Raw genomic sequence first — 19,037 nt, forward strand, 5'->3', positions numbered from 1 at the left:
ACAAGAAGAAAGATTTCAGAAACTTATTGCCTTAGATGGAGATTATGTGTTGGAAAGTGTCGGCTCTTCTGAGAAAAAGAAGAGTTAGGTCTAGGTATAATTGTCACAGCAGACTTCATTCAGTCTTGTCTTTATGCCAATTGCTTACCTATTAGGGAAATAATTCTCAAAGTCCTTCTGTACTAAAGGTTATGGTATTTGATATTCTATGATTCATTCTCTTCTGTTTTATGTAATTTCTGTGAGACTGAAATTCAGATATGGGATACAAATAATACATTTCCACTTCAAAAACATGCCTGTAAAAAAAGAAGACAATATTTTCTGTTGATAAAGAGAATGAGGATCCTTTAGGGTAAAGATACAGCTAGAATGTGACAAGCAATCAGGACTTCGCATTTTTAAATACAATATATCAAGACATTATTCCCACACAAAAGTCATCAATGTTGCTGAAGCTTCAAAGGGAAAAATAAATAAATCCTGAACTTTGGGTCCAGTTAAATCCCATCTGACTAAACTCACAGCATAATTCTCACTTCTGAGAGATTTGAGTCAAACCAAGTTCCATAGCCCTGAAATTTTATGCTTCTCTCTTTAACAATACAGACCTAGCCAGAAAACTTCCATAGGATTTAAACAGTGAAGTACAAGCAGTAATGAGGAAATACCAACTGGAATAAGACCTATACTCTAATTTGCCAATGGGCAATCAATGAACTAATTAATCATGTCAGGTTTTTTGGGGGTTTTTTTGTTTGTTTGTTTTTTGTCCTTGTAGGGCCCCGCTCATGGCATATGGAGGTTCCCAGGCTAGAGGTCGAATCAGAGCTGTAGCTGCTGGACTATGACACAGCCACAGCCACGCCAGATCCAAGCCGTGTCTGCAACCTACACCACAGCTCACAGCAACATGGGATCCTTAACTCACTGACCAAAGCCAGGGATCGAACCTGCATCCTAACATCAGATTCTTTTCCGATGAACCACAACAGGAACTCCTGTCAGATTTTTTTTAAATCAACTGTCATCTATTTCATATTTTTGCCATGAGATAAATACTACAATGTATTTTCTGGAGTTTTGTCCAATATTACATATTTTTCCATATAAAATTGTTACATTTATCATTAATAAATGTTTTCTGCAGGCTTTTTTAATAATTAAGTATGGTATTACTTTTGGTATGGTTCCATTTAGAGCAATAAAGTCAACTTTAACCTGCCTAATTGGTAAGGTACACCTTCTGAATGAGTCTATAGGTAGAAACAACAGAAAGAGGCTCTGATTAATCTATACAAAGGAAATTTTTTTTAATTGCTATTTCCCCAATACAATTTTTTTTCTACTGTACAGCATGGTGACCCAGTTACACATACATGTATACATTCTTTATACAAAGGGAATTTACTGAAACATATCAGACTTCATTATTGGGCAGTAGGTCTAGAAAACTAGGCTTAGAACTGTGCAAAGCCAAGTTATTCCTGGTGGTCCAGGATCAGGGGGTGACAAGAATAGTGACATGGTGGCAAAGATCCAATACCTCACCCCTGGATTAGATAAATTCTTACCATTTTCCCTTTTTTAAAAATCTTTGACCCAAGACTTAAATTCCAGGAATAAGTAAGTGTCCGATTGACCTAGTTTCCATCACACCCTCAAATTTTGGTTAAGAAAGTATAAAGGGCCCTGGAGCCTAAGTCCACCAGGATGAATCCAAAATAATAATAATAATAATAATAATAATAATAATAATAATACAATTATTATCCCTTTAAAATAAATGTGGAGTTGTGAAAAAGGGGAAATAAATTCTGGGCAGTCACAAATTACAGATGTCCAATATCCTTAACCTTTTTTTTTTTCTTTTTTTTTTTAGGGCTGCACCTGAGGCATATGAAATTTCCTGGGCTAGGGGTCGAATCAAAGCTGCAGCTGCCAGCCACAGACACAGCCACAGCCAGATCCAAGCCACATCTTTGACCTACACCACAGCTCACAGCCACACCAGATCCCTAACCTGCTGAGTGAGGCCAGGGATTGAACCCGCATCCACATGAATACTAGTCGGGTTCTTACTGGGGAGCCACAACCTGAGGCACAGGATAAACTTCCTCTGCCCATTTCTGAATGGTGACACAATCAGCTGATTTGATGAGATAATGCCTTGTCATACATTATGGGGAAAAGTAGGGATGATATCATCTAAATGATAAGATCAGCTATGCCTCATTTCTCTTCTACATCACCACCTGGACAGTCCCCGCCATAGACGCAGCTTCTTTCTCTTCCTCGTTGTCCTGTATGATCCAGAATAGTAACTTCATCCCACTTGTTGACTCCCCTGTTGCTTCCTTGTTCCTGTTGATGACTTGCTTTTTCTACCTTATTAATATCTTACATCCCCCCCGCCCCCGACCCCCTACCACCACCAAGCATTATAAAGTGAGGTCAGGGAATGATATTACCATGCTTTTCCTTCTGTCTTTAGAACAGAAATCTTCTCATTATTTTATTTGTTTTCCTTTTTTTTCTTTTTTTAATTTTTTTTCCTCCTTTTTTTTTTTTCTCATTATTTTAAATGGGCATGGGGTGTCTCAGAAATCTTTGATCCAAGGACGGGATCAATTCTGTCCTTGATTCTAAGAATCCTCATTGCTGAAGTTGAATGCAGGCCTGATTTTATTTTTCATGTAATGACCCGAGGCATATCTTGTGCTTTTGTGTATGGTTTTATAGTTAAGTAAGTCTGCTTCATTCCAAGATTCTGATGGCTTTCTTGAGTGATTATTAAATGTAAGGGGTCTCCCTTAGCAGTTCCTGTTGTGGCTCAGTGGGTTAAGAACCTGACTCGTATCCACAAGGATACAGGTTCAATCTCTGGCCTTGCTCAGTGGATTAAGAATCCAGTGTTACTGTGAGCTGTGGCATAGATTACAGATGTGTCTCAGAGCCCGTTGTTACTGTGGCTACAGTGTAGGCCAGCAGCTCCAGCTCTGAGTCAACCCCCAGCCCAGGAACTCCCATATACTGCAGGCACAGCCCTAAAAAGGAAAAAACAAAAACAAAAACAAGTGATCTCCCAAAGTTCCCTAGGTTTCCTTCTCTATCTATGGTTCCCTACTGGGACTTCTACAACTACCTGTGTAACAATCCTACCCCATCCCTATCATTTCCAGTTGTTTAACAGCTTCACACACATCAAAGAGCGGGAGAAACACTTTAAGTACTTACATTATTTGGCAGAGTTGACAGTAGTATTTGAGAAATAATCAAATTTAACCTGTTGGGTAGATTTAAGAGAAAAGAAATAAAAATTTTGATGACATGTTAGAAAATGAATCATTTCCTGACTTGTGGCTAAGAGAGTTTTCTTTTCCAGTCTCTTTGTAGACAGGCTTGCATCTTTGATTGCTAGCCCAGTTATTGTCTAGATGGTTAAGTTAGAGATGCTCTCTGAGAAGAAGCGTACTTGAAAACCATTAAAAATAATGTGGGAGTTCCCACTGTGGTGCAGTTGGTTAAGAACCTGACATAGTGTCCTTGAAGATGTGGGTTGGATCCCTGGCCTTGATCAGTGGCCTAAGTATCTGATTGCAGCAGCTCAGATTGCTATGGGTGTGTGGGTTTGACCCCGGCCTGGTGTAGTGGGTTAAAGGGTACAGTGTTAAAAAACACCACAACAATGTTTGTGTCTAATCTGATCCTAGACTTCCTTCTGTGGTCCTTTCATCTCTGGGTAAGGCTGTAATGTATGGCAACCCACTTTCCCTAGCACTCATACATTGTGACAATTCGTGTGTAAACCAAGCCTACATTGCCTCTTCTTCTGTCACTTATTCATAGGGATCATCCCCTCTCCCACCCCACCCCCAACTCTCCCCTAGGAGTGAGTTCAGGGAGAGGCAGTGGTGAAACAGTGACAGGAGACATGAGAGTTTAAGATCCACGTACACAGAATTTATTCACACTTTCTGGACAAGTTCAGGCAGAGGCCAAGCTTTCATTTTTGTCATAAGTTGTCTGATATGCCACCTAAACTTATCACTCATTGTATCTGATAACAGCACGGTGGGCAGCTTTCATTGTGTAGTCAGCTGGAGTTCTGTGATCAGATGGCACAGTTACTACTAAAATCTCATAAAATATCTAAAGCCTAATTTTATATGAGACCGCATTCTTGTCATCTTCAATCCCTGTAGTTCCTAAGTTACATGGGCTTTGTTGGTTTCAAAGCCTGGCTCTCCAACCCTTCCACCAAACTGTGAGTACCTGAATCCTTCCAACAAATTCCCTCTGTTTATTTATTTTTTGGCTGTACCCACAGCATACAAAAGTTCCCAGGCCAAGGATCAAACCCATGCCATAGCACTGACACCTGATCCTTAACACTCTGAGCCACCAGGGAACTCCCAAATTCCTTTTATTTAAGTTTAGCAAAGTCTACCCTTGTTTCTTGCAAACAAAGAACCCTGATGGATAAAAACGGTGTACTGGTCAGGCAGATTTGACAAGTTAACTCCTCCATTCTTACCAACTGAATTATGTATTTCTGTATAACATATGTTATAACATGACATTATTTATTAATCTGCTAGGGAAAAACATAAAAAAACTGAGTTTTCCATTGTGCTGAAGACACAAAGTAGTTTGGATCCTTCAGCTCTTCAATAAAGCAAAGTAAAACACTTTGGTTAGTTAGTGGCAGACCTAGAAGAGGGCTCTTACAGCACAAGGCTCCACTACCCCCCAACTCTGTACAAAGGGAAAGCACAAAGCCTTGCTACTGAAGGAAAGTTCCACCCATTATTCTTTTTTTTTTAAATTTTTTATTATAGTTGATTTAGAGTGTTTCTGTCAATTTCTGCTGCACAGCAAAGTGACACAGTTATTCAAATCTATACATTCTTTTTCTCACGTTATCCTCCTTCATGTTCCATCACAAGTGATTAGATATACTTCCCTGTGCTATACAGCAGAATCTCATTGCTTATCTACTCTAAATGCAGTACACCCACCTTTCAAAACATGAAAATGTGAGACTTATTTTCTTGTGTGTGTTTTTTTCTTGTTACAGCCACACCTGCAGCATATGGAAGTTCCCAGACCAGGGGTCGCAATGGAGTCGCAGCTGTAGCTGCAGGCCTACGCCACAGCCATAGCAGTGCCAGATCCTCTTGTGTGTTTTTTTGTTTTGTTTTAGTTTTGGGTTTTTTTTCTTTTTTTTTTTTTTGGCTGTTCCCCTGGCATGCAGAAGTTCCCAGGCCAGGGATCAAACCCGAGCCACAGTAGTGACCTGTGCCACAGCAGTGACAATGCCGGATCCTTAACCTACTGAGCCAACAGGGAAATATGTGAGAGTTATAATTAATCAATATCATCAATGAAATGTAAATCCTTATTGCAATAACAATCTAATAAAGCAAATGTCAAAAAATAATATTGGAGAAATTTTATTTTTGAATTTTTAAAGGAAGAAAGAAAGAGCGAGCAACACACACTTGAATGTCTGTAAGACCTGCTCGAATTCACCCATCTAATACAGAAAAGGTAGCTCAGTCCATTATTGCTGCTTTCAACATTATAATAGTGACACAGTGTGTGTGTGTACTGCTTTAAATCACGCTTGTTTTGACAGGCTGTTTCTGAGTTCCACCTCATTTGCACTTTAGCCTCACTTCTGTGCCATGTAGACTTAAGCAGTTTGGACAACCCCACACGACCTCAGTTGCACCTCCCAGAGTTAAGGACAAAAATAAAAATTAATAAACAAATTACTCCCCCCTAAGGTCTAAATGTCACCTCGCCTGTTTCTATTATTTGACTACTTAAAAAAAAATTAGTTTTTTAAACTCTTCAAGTTTTAACTCCTTAATATGTAAAATTGGAATTTTCTTCCCCACATCTTACTCCTTGAAAGATAATCTCCTACCTCCAACCTTTATGGAGTACCTACTATGTGCCAGACACCGTCCTCAGATTGGGAATACAGAAATAAGTTAAACATAGTCTCTTCCCTCAAGAAGTTAATTATTTGGTGGAGAAGCTAGACAATTAAGCTGCTGATAGAAACATAATTGTGGTTGGTACAATAACTCTGTTCATGGCACTTTTTACCCAAGAGTAACTATCAGCTAATACTTAGCCTGCAGTTCATTCTACATTTCCATCCCTTTCCACAACATCTTAGATCCACAAGTTGAATCCAGTTGAAGCCCACCAGATCCTAATCCCCAATTCATGTCAAGCTTATATAAGCAGATAGCTTTTCTATCAGAATGTACAAAAACAAACACTAGGGACCACTTACCATACAAATTCTTCAGATGTAATTTCAAAGATTAGCATAAAAAAATATATACTCCTGTTTTATCTCTACCTTTCCATGAAGTGGCCATTAGTTCCTCAGAGACAACTATGGAAGTCTTTGAAATTGGCTCAACATTCCCTTGTAAACAGCATCTCAATTTTATTTGGGGCAGCAGTGTGTACTGCCCACAATACTTTGTGAGATAATTACTTTCCCAGACTCCTTTCCGAGTCAGAATAATAGCACATGCACTGTTCGGCCAGTGAAGCTTCATAGATATCTGCTAGGAGGATTCTGAGAGTTCTTTAATGTTTGTGAAAAGGACATGACTTCTTTTAACATTTCTTTCTTTTTTAAAATTTATATTTATTTATTTATTTTATTTATTTATTTATTTTGTCTATTGTCTTTTGAGGGCCGCACCTGCAGCATATGGAAGTTCCCAGGCTAGGGGTCCAATCAGAGCTGTAGCTGCTGGCCTAGGCCACAGCCACAGCAACGCCATATCTGAGCTGCATCTTCAAACTAAACCACAGCTCATGGCAACACTGGATCCTTAACCCACTGAGTGAGGCCAGGGATCAAACCAGCAACCTTGTGGTTCCTAGTTGGATTCATTACCCCTGCGCCATGGCCATAAAGGGAACTCCTTTCTTTCTTTTTTTTTTTTAATTTTTTTTTATTTTTAGGGCCACACTCTCAGCATATGGAAGTTCCCAGGCTAGGGGTTGAATCAGAGCTGTAGCTGCTGGCCTACACCACAGCCACAGCAATGCGGGATCCAAGCCGCGCCTGCAACCTACAGCACAGCTCATGGCAACACTGGATCCTTAACCCACTGAGCGAGGCCAGGCATCAAGCCCACATCCTCATAGATCCTAGTCGGGTTTGTTAACAGCTGAGCCATGAAGGGAACTCCTACCACTTCTTTCTGAACTGAAAGCAGATGAGATATTTGGTGCTGTGGCAGCATGAACAGTGAGGTGACAAAAAGAAAGACAGAAGCCAGCATGCAAAGAACACAGAGAAGAATTTGTTTCCTTGGGAATATTTTAGAGGAAATTTCTGTCTTACATGGAGAACTGTCTTGTGGTTGCCAAGCAGAGGGAGTGGGATAGACTAGGAATTTGGGGTTAATAAATGCAAGGTATTGCCTTTGGAGTGAATAAGCAATGAGATCCGGCTGTACAACACTGGAAATTATATCTAGTCACTTATGATGGAGCATGATAATGTGAAAAAAAAAGAATGTATACATGGGAGTTTCCATCGTGGCACAGCAGAAATGATTCTGTCTAGGAACCATGAGGTTGCGGGTTCGATCCCAGCCTTGCTCAGCGGGTTAAGGATCTGTCATTGCCATGAGCTGTGGTGTAGGTTGCAGACTCGGCATGGATCTTATGTTGCTGTGGCTGTGGCACAGGCCGGCAGCTGTAGCTCAGATTCAACCCTTAGCCTGGGAACCTCCATATCCATGAAGATGGCCCTAAAAAGCCAAAAAAAAAAAAAAAAAGAATATATATATGGAAGCGTGAATGGGTCACCTTGCCCTACAGTAGAAAATTGACAGAATGCTGTAAACTACCCATAATGGAAAAAGTAGAAATCATTAAAAATTTTTTAAAAATTTGTCCTAGGAGTTCCCATCATGGCACAGTGGTTAACAAATCAGACTAGGAACCATGAGGTTGCAGGTTCAATCCCTGCCCTTGCTCAGTGGGTTAAGGATCTGGCATTGTCATGAGCTGTGGTGAAGTTTGAAGATGCAGCTCGGATCCCACGTTGCTGTGGCTCTGGCATAGGCCAGTGGCTTCAGCTCTGATTAGACCTCCTAGCCTGGGAACCTCTATATGCCGCAGGAGCGGCCCTAGAAAAGGCAAAAAGACAAAAAAAAAAAAAATTCTGACCTAAATTTCTGTGAGGGAAACATTAAATGACCCAATGTTTTAAGCCACTTTTTTAAATGGCCACACCTGTGGCATATATAAGTTCCCAGGCTAGAGGTCAAATCCGAGCTGCAGCTGCCAGCCTACACCACAGCCACAGCAAGGCAGGATCTGAGCTGCATCTTCGACCTACTCTGCAGCTCACGGCAACGACAGATCCTTAACCCACTGAGCAAAGCCAAGGATTGAACTCATATCTTCATGGATACTAGTCAGGTTCTTAACCCACTGAGCCGCAACGGGAATTCCCTAAGCCACTTTTAAATGCCTATTGTTACTTGCTGCTGAAAGCTTTTCTACTGCAGATAAACGTCTGTCTTGCTCACCTCTCTAAGCCTTAGTACTGAGAACAGATGCTGACATGTAGTAAGTAGTCAAAAAATATTTGTTGAAAGAATAAAAAATAAATTGATTTTAGATCAGATACTAAGTATCAGACCTAAACTTGTGGATGGTAAATATATTTTATTTATTTTATATTGAGTTTTTATTTGGGGTTAATTTCTCCAAAAACAAAATATTCGAAGCAAATTTTGTTTGCCTTACACTATTTATTCCTTGCCAACAAAATCCCAGATTTGTTTATCCTGGTACACGTTTCTGAGAGAGAATGGTTCCTTTTCCAGTCCCAGGAAAATCTATCCTTTTGGTCGAAGCCAGTCATGGTAGTGTCACACCCTTTGTACAATGGGGCACATGAGACAGTTGTGGCCAATGGAGCTAGTTTTTCTGCAGATTTGGTAGATAGGTATTTGGCACCAATAATGTGGTGCATGGAAGGAAATGATCCTCTCCTCAGGTTTTCATGTGATGACAGGATCTGCAGCAACCACCTTGCAAAAAGAAGAGTGAAGCTGGAGGACTAAGCCACCGCACCAAGAATGGGAGGGAGCCTGGAGAAATGACAGAACATGGGTCCTTACTGGCATGATTGAGCCAATCCAGGAACCAAACTATCTCCATAGTCTTCGCCATTAGTAAAGATTCTGGGGGTAAAGAATCATTGGAACAGAGGATTTTGTCCTTACGCTAATGGGCTTTACAATTTTCAATAAGAAATATGCATCAATGATTACTTGTTTAAAAAACAAGTTAATAGCAAATAAAAGGATTAGTGGAAAATCTATTAAATAGATTTTTGTGTGTGTGTTCTAACTACATCATCTGGCCCCTGGCCCTATTCTTTTTTCTTTCTTTTTTTTGGTCTTTCGTCTTTTTTGGGCCACACCAGTGGCATAAGGAGGTTTCCAGACTAAAGGTTGAATCAGAGCTGTAGCTGCCAGCTTATGCCACAGCCATAGCAACACAGGATCCGAGCCACGTCTGCAGCCTACACCACAGTTCACAGCAACACCAGATCCTTGACCCACTGAGTGATCCTTGACCTAGGGATTAAACCTGAGCCCTCATGGATGCTAGTCAGATTCATTAACCACTGAGCCACAATGAAACTCCCCCGGCCTTATTCTTGCTTAAAACTTGCAAAGAACCAGACCAAAGTTAACAGTCAGTAAGAGGAAAACTCTGCTGAGCTCTGACTTGATTGTGTTCTGTGAATACTGCTCCCTCTGACTTCTTAGAATGTGTTTCTTCATTTTGAAGTACTTTTTCTACGTCTCTTTACACCTTGGCAAACTGCCAAATCCTTAAAGTTTGTCATTGGCCACACTCAGTGTCCCTGGTGTTGCCATGGCTAGTTTTAAGTAAAGGACTTCTGTGGAATATATATGATCTATTGTAATAGCACTTCTAAAAAGTACTGATACATTTACAGAGGTTCCTTAAGATGTTGAAAGTTTTAAGCCACAGAGCAACATGAAGTTGTGACATTGGTTAAAAATTGGCAATTACTTCTTTGTTAATTTATTCATTCACATTCACATGTTCTCCCTTAGTGCTAGGAAAGCAAAGAGCTAGGCAGGCATAAGGAAGATTTAAAACCCTCATAAGCTAAGCTAAGCAGAGACCAAGAACCTGAATAAAAACTGAAGCTTAAAAAAATAAAAAAGAACAAATAATGCTTCGTGGAATGGAAGGGAGGGAGGAAGGAAGGAAAGAAGGAAGGAAGACCTAGTTTATAATATGTTGTATGATTTAGATTTTTTTTTTTTTTTTTTTTTGTCTTTTGTCTTTTGTTGTTGTTGTTGTTGTTGTTGTTGTTGTTGTTGCTGCTACTTCTTGGGCCGCTCCCGCGGCATATGGAGGTTCCCAGGCTAGGGGTTGAATCGGAGCTGTAGCCACCGGCCTATGCCAGAGCCACAGCAAACGCAGGATCCGAGCCGCGTCTGCAACCTTCACCACAGCTCACGGCAACGCCGGATCGTTAACCCACTGAGCAAGGGCAGGGACCGAACCCGCAACCTCATGGTTCCTAGTCGGATTCGTTAACCACTGCGCCACGACGGGAACTCCTGATTTAGATTTTTACTCAAGTAAGATATTAGAGAATCAGGTTCAGGTTAATAATCCAAATGTAATAATGTTCAAATAACTTAGAAGTAGTATGATCTGATTTATTCTAATATGTGCTGTCTGATTTAAAAATATATTTTTGATGGAAAAATCCATCCTAATACAGTTGTTTTTTTCTATAGTAAATTATTCTTTATTGCCCCAATTGAAAACTTTAATTATTCCCTTGTTTGAAATATAAACTATCAATAGAATAGCAAAGATTTTTTTTTTTTTTTTTTTTTTTTTTTGTCTTTTAGGGCTGCACCTGCTGCATATGGAGATTTCCAGGCTAGGGATCTAATTGGAGCTGTAGCCTCTGGCCTATGCCACAGCCACAGCCACACCAGATCCAAGCCGCGTCTATGACCTGTATCACAGCTCACGGCAACGTCAGATCCTTAGCCCTCTGAGCAAGGCCAGGGATCAAACCCTCACCCTCATGGATGCCAGTCAGATTTGTTTCCACTGAGCCATGACGGGAACTCCAAAAAGCATATTTTAATGAAGTTTAAACTTGTTGCAACCCCAAACAAGTAGAAGACTGGAAATAAGACTTTAATCTATCAGCCAGGCAATTTTCTAACCTGTCACTAAATTCTGCGAATCCTCCTTTCCAAAAGGTCAGCAGAAGTGAAGGCTTCATTGCACAAGTTGATACCAGTGCTATGCTCTTTGCCAAGAATGCTTGGTAAAATAAAGGATTCCATTGTTTCAACAGTTTGACCTAGCAACTTAGTCAGAAAGGTTTTCTTTATACTAATTTAGTGGAAGAAACAGAATAGTCAAATAACTGTTTTAAGGTAGAAACACTTCAAAGTAGTACTTAAGAGCTCTGAAGTTTGATAGACCTGGATTTGAATCTTGGCTCTACCAGTTATGAGATCTTAGTAAGTCAATATAACTTCTCTATGACTCAATTTCTCCATTTGTAAGATTGAGGATAATAATAGCTCAAACAGAATCTGCTGACCATCTCTCAATATCCATTCTCCCCTTTTTCCTTGGCAATAGAATCTTAATTTTCAGCTAGGCATACAAATGACTGAAAAATAACCTTTTACAATTAGGTGTGGTCATCTAATTTCGGGGATATATGAGGAAATGGTATGTGCAACTTCTGGGAAGTGTCTTTAAAGAAAAGGGGCGTGACCTCTTCATCCTTCCTTCCTCCTACAGCTGGAATATGGACATAATGGCAAGAGCTCTAACAGCCTCCTTTGTCCATGAGGTAACCTTGGGAAAGGAAGCTACCTGTGTCAGAAGTATAAGACAGGGAAGAGATTGAGCCATTGGCACCACTGTCATATCAACCTGGACTGACAACTTCTACAGACGTATCTCAGAGAAACCTGAGGTTCTGTTCCATAACACTGCAATAAAGCAAATATCACAATAAAGTGAGTCACAAAATTTTTGTTTGTTTGTTTCCCAATGCATATAAAAGTTATGTTTGGAGTTTCTACTGTGGTGTCACAGGATCAGTGGTGTCTCTGCAGTCCTGGGACATAGGTTCTGTCCTGTCATACATCTGTTCAGTTGTTTTCTTTTTTTTAAGGTCGCGGCCTCGGCATATGAAAGTTCCCAGGCTAGGGGTCCAGTAAGAAGGCAGCTGCCAACCTACACCACAGCTCAGGGCAACGGCGGATCCTTAACCCCCTGAGAGGGGCCAGGGATTGAACCTGCGAGCTCGTGGATGCTAGCCAGGTTTATCTGCTGAGCCACAACGGGGACTCCCTGTTCAGTAGTTTTCATTGCTAAGTGAGTTCAGGTCAGGTCAGATTTTGAATTTCTAAAAATACTTCCTCTCGCTTTCTGCGCTTGGATCAAGTTTATGGAGACATGGCTAAATGCACCAAGAAGGTCAGAATCATGGGTAAATATAGGACACATTACGGTGCCTCCCTCAGGAAAATGGAAGTCAGCACGCTGAGTACACCCGACCCTTCAGTGGCAAAACCAAGATGATGAGACAAGTTGTGGGCATCTGGCACCGTGGTTCCTGCATGAAACGGAAGCTGGTGGTGCCTGGACCTACACCACCACTTCTGCCATCATAGGAAGCCTGTCATCCGAAGAATGAAGAATGGAAGGACCAGTAGAAGAGCCACTATTTGACATGTTGCTAGCTTATAATAAATGGGTTAATTTATGTACCAAAAAAAAATTCTTCCTCTTTTCATAGCTTTTTGGATTTCGTAATTGCAGATAAGAGCTATAGACTTGTACTGTGTCCTGTCTTACCAGGTGAGGGAAATACTAATGATAAACTGATTTACCAGAACTGACTTTCCACTAACAGTGAAGACCCTGTGCCAAGTGTGTTCCACATACTTGGCACAAGCTTGTTTCCTGCTTTGTTTGTGACTCAATTACAGTTCATTATGTGATTCAGTTGAATTAATAAGTAGGCCATGAAAATGAAATACAAGTCAGCCTACTAAACCCCAAGGAAGTCGTTAAGTAATTCATGTGCCACAGTTTTAATTCAATGTTAAAGCTATAGTTAACTTTCAACTTTTACACTTAACTTGCAAATAACCAATTGAGAAAATCGGAAGCTACTATAAGTAGATTAGTAGCCTCAGAAACTCAATCATCAGTGTACCATTAAGGTTCATCCTATTCAGATTAAAGACGTTTTGGGAGTTCCCCTAATGGCTCAGTGGAAACGAATATGACTAGCATCAATGAGGACACAGGTTCAATCTCTGGCCTTGCTCAGTGGGTTAAGAATCTGGTGGTGTAGGTTGCAGACAAGGTTTGGATCTGGCGTTGCTGTGGCTGTGGCATAGGACAGCAGCAACAGCTCTGATTTCACCCCTAGCCTAGGAACCTCCATATGTTGCTAGTGCGGCCCTAAAAAGCTCCCCCCCCAAAAAAAAAGGACATTTGCTACCATACTTTTTTTTTGCTACTATACTTTACTTTAACAAATGAACTCAAAATAAACATTCAACACATTAAAATTCAGCAAGCAATCATCCTTTCCCTGTAACTATATCAACCTGTTGGGTGATTAAATGTGTCATCATCTGTCATCTGTTCAGGAAATTCTATACTTGGATCCACCATATTTTAACATTACAGACAAATTTGCAAGTAAGCATATACCTATCAAATAAAAATTAAACACTGGACCTCTTACTTCATTATACTCTAAAATCCACCGATACTTCTCTCTCCTCTTTGATGTGCATCTCACTATATCTTCAGCTTTCCTTGATTCTAACACTGGGAATGTTTTCCCATTAGATGTTTATGCAGTCCTTATTTTTAAATGTTGAAATAGTTGGTTTTGGTCTTCAGGTTTATCAACTCATATTGCTAAGAACTAGGACAAATAGTGAAACACAGAAAATAGAAGTAGACATCTGAAAAAGATTTTGGCACAACAATCATTCCCATACTATGTTTATGGTATCAAGGTCAAGGTGACAATGTTTACTGTTATCTTCTAGGTTTTCTCTTGTAAACGGGTGGTAAAGACACCATATAATTATACCATGTGCCATCAGGCATGTGTTAATGATAAACATTCAAAAAAATGATTAAGAAAAGAAAAAACATAGCAAATAATTTTTCAGTTATTGCACAGAAAATAATGTCTGAATTGTCATATCCTAACATAAAATAAATTGATGATAATTTTTATTTATTTATTTATTTATTTATTTTTGTCTTTTTGCCTTTTCTAGGGCCGCTCCCTGCGGCATATGGGGGTTCCCAGGCTAGGGGTCTAATCGGAGCTGTAGCTGCTGGCCTATGCCAGAGCCACAGCAAGGCAAGGCGGGATCCGAGCCTCGTCTGAAACCTACACCACAGCTTACAGTAAGGCCACATCCTTAACCCAATGAGCAAGGCCAGGGACAGAACCTGAAACCTCGTGGTTCCTAGTCAGATTCCCTAACCACTGAGCCACGATGGGAACTCCCGACAGTAATTTTTAAAATCAGCTCTCAATTCAGTTGTTTTGTTTTTTCCTCAATCTAATTCTTTCAGAAGAAATCACATTAGGAAGAGGCAGCCACCCAGTGTACAAATGCAAAAAAGTAGCTAATCCCTAAAAAAATCAAAAATATATAAACAACACCTGTAAAAAGGGTTAGTGATAGATGGCTAGTTGCCATAACTAAGTTTTACAAGTATTAAGTTATTTCTTTCCTAAAGAAGAAGAGTTTGAAAACAAATAGCATATATTTCAGAAACTGCCCCTTGACCTGTATAAATTGCAAAATAAACAGATGTACCTACCCCCTGGCTGCCTGCCCTGCAGTAACTTATTAACAGTTTAAATTATGCTCACCCACTCACTGGCCCTTTGTTGTCTTTTCCAGTGTCTGTATGCAGCATGAATTCTAAATAAACTTCAAGTGGAGTTCCCACAGTTGGTTAAGGATCTGGCTTTGTCACTTCAGTGGCTGGGGTCACTGCTATGGCACAGGTTCAACCCCTGGCCCAGGAAATTCCACATGCCACAAGCACACCAAAAATTTACAAATAAATTTCAGGCTAGTTTTCAACAAATAGGTAACTCTAAAATTTACCTACATGGAAATTTTATGGATCGCTTAGGGACAGACTTTTAGACCAATGGGAATCTTATGATAAAATTATTAATCCAATTTTCTGATTATTTAAGTGAAATAACTGATGGCCGAAGAGTACCGATTTGTTAAAGGGTACATACTCCTTAAGCAGCAAAGCCCAGACTCAAATCATGCTGTCTGACTCCCTCTCTCATGCTCTTTCACACTGGCTCCCTCAAATGATGTTTCAGGTATCCCTGTATCAGATCACATCACATGGTGAGAACGTTTTGTTAAGTAGGTGCCTAAGTCCTTTGTCTTGAATTTCCTTATCCCAACTCCACATTTAGTCCTCTCTGATCTTACAGGATTTTATATCACATTTTCTCCAAAGCATTTCAAGAGCAATACCGCAAACTATTGTTTCGGCTTTTATTTGAATATGGATGAGTAGTTTTCATAAGAAACCATATCCATGACGTGAAATCACCATCTATCTGCTTAAAAAAAATTCAAGTGAGAGAAAAAGATGATAAACAACAAAATAGTCCTTGGGGATTTTATTTCTTCTCTCTCTTTCTCTTTTTTTTTTTTAATACCTACACCCACGGCATATATAAGTTTCCAGGCTGGGAACTGAAACTGCTCCTCAGCAGTAAACTGAGCCACTGCAGTTGGATTCTTAACCCAATGCATCCCAGTGGGAATTCCCAAAAAATAGTCCTTAGAGCAGATAATTTTCACGGGAAGACTCTGGCTGAGATGTTGTCAAAGGCCAGAGTTCTTTACTACTCTCACCAAGACTCTTTCTATGATAAGTTTTAGATAAGCAAAGAGAGCAGTGGGAAACACTTTCTCTTTGAAGTAGAAAGGGGCTCTACAAATTGAGTATTCCCCCAAATTGTATTATTTGTAGTAGTCTAAAGAACACAATAATAGGAGTTCCCGTCGTGGCGCAGTGGTTAACGAATCCGACTAGAAACCATGAGGTTGCGGGTTCGGTCCCTGCCCTTGCTCAGTGGGTTAACCATCCGGCGTTGCCGTGAGCTGTGGTGTAGGTTGCAGACGCGGCTCGGATCCCGCGTTGCTGTGGCTCTGGCGTAGGCTGGTGGCTACAGCTCCGATTGGACCCCTAGCCTGGGAACCTCCATATGCCGCGGGAGCGGCCCAAGAAATAGCAAAAAGACAAAAAAAAAAAAAAAAAAGAACACAATAATAATATGGTGCAAAATAGTGTAATGGCCAGAAAACAAATATTGCTCGCATATTTACTTAGAATTGTTATTCCCTGAACAGTAGGGGCAATACCATAATGCTATTTGCTACAGTGGAAAAGTCAATGGATATGATCAATTACTATGCTCAGACAAAGAGGACAGACATGATCTCCTTTACAAGATTACAAATCATCAGAAAACAGCCATAGGAGTTCCCGTCATGGCTCAGTGGAAACAAATCTGACTTGATCCCTGGCCTTGCTCAGTGGGTTAAGTATCTGGCGTTGCCATGAGCTGTGGTGTAGGTCAAAGATGCAGCTCAGATCTGGTGTTGCTGTGGCTGTGGCATAGGCTGGCTGCTGCAGCTCCAATTTGACCTCTGGCCTGGGAACCTCCATATGCCAAGAGTACGGCCCTAAAAAGACAAAAAAGAAGAAAAAAGAAAACAAGCATAAAGTAAGGGTCCAGGGTGTTTATTATATTGCACTTTTCATATGAGCTTTCCCAGGCATTATACAAAATATAATGCTTATGAATGAAATCCCATATCAATCTGCAATAAGCCTCTCAAACCAGGGCCAAGGCATTTTACCTGCCTAGAGCATTCTGTATCTGAATTTTTAGCTGATTACTTACTCCTAGCATAATAATGCTTTGTTGTCATTCACAAGTGTCCAAGATATAGTCATAGAACAGGAGTTCCCTGGTGGCTCAGAGGGTTAAGGACCCAGCATTGTCTCTGCAGCAGCTCTGATCATTGCTATGGCAAGTGTTTGATCCCTGGCCCAAGAACTTCTACATGCTGCAGAGGCAGCAAAAAAAAAAAAAAAAAAAAAAAAAAAAAAGTATACAAGTTCATGTGAAAAGATAGATTTTTCTTTTCCTAGTACTAAGTTATAGAAGAAATTATATATGAATACCAAAAACAGATGTTGAATATCATAATGGACAGAACGTTCCATTGTAGTTTTTGCAGATACTGCAGAGGCGTTCTTCATATTAACATTTGTCAAAATGGAAAAAAATTAAGGAGCAAAAATTGAGGAAGCAAAATGAGTGTAATTGTCTCAGAAAACTAAAACAGTGGAGTAGAGCATTTTCCAATCCCTTGTTCTAACTTGATTCAGAGATTTGGCTTAGAAAAACTAGAGCAGTTCTTTTTTCTTCTTTTTATTTCTTTTCTTTTTTCTTTCTTTCTTTCTTTTCTTTTCTTTTTTTCTTTTTTTTTTTTTTTTTTATAGCAACTGCCGCATGTGGAAGTTCCTGGGCCAGGGATTGAGCCTGCATCAAAGTTGCAACCTGCGTCACGGCAAAGTCAGATCCTTAACCTGCTGCACCACGTGGAAACTTCCTAGGACAGCATTTCTGTAAATTTGACTTGAAGATCCCCAGAATCAGATTGTTCAAAGTACCTTTTCCAAGATAAGGATTTCTGGACCACCCTCTAAAACTACTGATTCAGAGTTTCAGGTATAGATCTCAGTAACTACAAGTGTAAATAAGTTAGCCTGGTGACTTATATACATGAGGTTCTGGTTATTAATAATCTCTCAGGGAGTTCCCACTGCAGTTCAGCAGTAACAAACCCAACTAGTATTCATGAGGAAGCGAGTTTGATCCCTGGCCTTGCTCAGTGGATTAAGGATCTGGTGTTGCAGTGAGCTGTGGTGTAGGTTACAGACCCAGCTCTATCCCTTGATGCTGTAGCTGTGGATAGGCAGGCATCTGTAGCTCTGATTCAAAGTTGGGAACTTCCATATGCCGAAGGTGTGCCCCCCGCAAAAAAAAAGAGAGAGAGAGAATGAAAAAAAGAAAATAATATTAACTACCATTCCAGTTCCATGAGGTTCAAGCTATTAGTCACTGCTCAGTGTGTTAAAGATCCGACTTTGCCATGAGCTGTGGTGTAGGTTGCAGATGCGGCTCGGATCTGGTGTTGCTGTGGCTGTTGGGTAGACTGGCAGCTACAGCTCTAATTTAACCCCTAGCCTGGAAACTTCCATATGCCAACAGGTGCCACCTTAAAAAAAAGAGAAAAAAGGCAACGACAAAGACCAAACCTTGACCTTTTATTTGAAGCCATTCATCATGTTACACCTACACAATTCTTCAAATTCATTTCAACCATCTTTTCTGTGTATGTCTGGCCGTGCCTGTAGCATTTGGAAGTTCCCAGGCCTGGAATCAAACCCTCATCACAGGAGCGACCTTAGCCTCTGTAGTGACTTCAGATCCCTAACCCATTGCACCACCAGGGAACTTCCTCAACATCTTTCTTAAGGGACTGCTCCATCCTGAGCTGGTGCTTCCCTGACACACATTATGTGTAGATTCTTGCCTCCCTGGTCCAGCCCACGCAATTTTCTCTGTTGAGAGTCTTCACTGAATATACACATACCTAGAGCAGTGCACATAATGGGAACACAACACATGTTGGAACTGGCTGCCATTAACTTCATTTTATGTTAAGCCTTCCTCGGGATTATTCTGGTTTAAACTGCCATAGCAGTTACTTCATGTACATAGTTTATACACAGTAAATATTACCTTGTGAATTGTTTGTATGTATCCAAACTTCCTC

General features: G+C 40.3%; 1 protein-coding gene and 1 long non-coding RNA gene across 2 annotated transcripts in view; one reads left to right on the plus strand and one right to left on the minus strand.

Annotated features, from left to right (window-relative positions):
• Positions 1–19,037, plus strand: part of PHF3 (PHD finger protein 3) — a 1,103,753-nt gene that overhangs the window by 933,595 nt on the left and 151,121 nt on the right. The window lies entirely within an intron of this gene.
• The window catches only part of LOC146406056 (uncharacterized), a 32,236-nt gene continuing 13,208 nt past the window's right edge, over positions 10–19,037 (minus strand). The window contains exons 5-6 of the long non-coding RNA XR_014804988.1: positions 3,238–3,286; positions 10–299 (exon numbers count right to left, since the gene is read on the minus strand). This is a non-coding gene — a long non-coding RNA (uncharacterized LOC146406056). The remainder of the gene's footprint in view (positions 300–3,237; positions 3,287–19,037) is intronic.

The sequence above is a fragment of the Sus scrofa genome, chromosome 1 (genome assembly GCF_054392235.1).
Source record: "Sus scrofa isolate SSC_HxYL_T2T_F1_AM1 chromosome 1, Sscrofa_HxYL_maternal_Yorkshire_Landrace_v2.0, whole genome shotgun sequence".
Lineage (NCBI taxonomy): Eukaryota > Metazoa > Chordata > Mammalia > Artiodactyla > Suidae > Sus > Sus scrofa.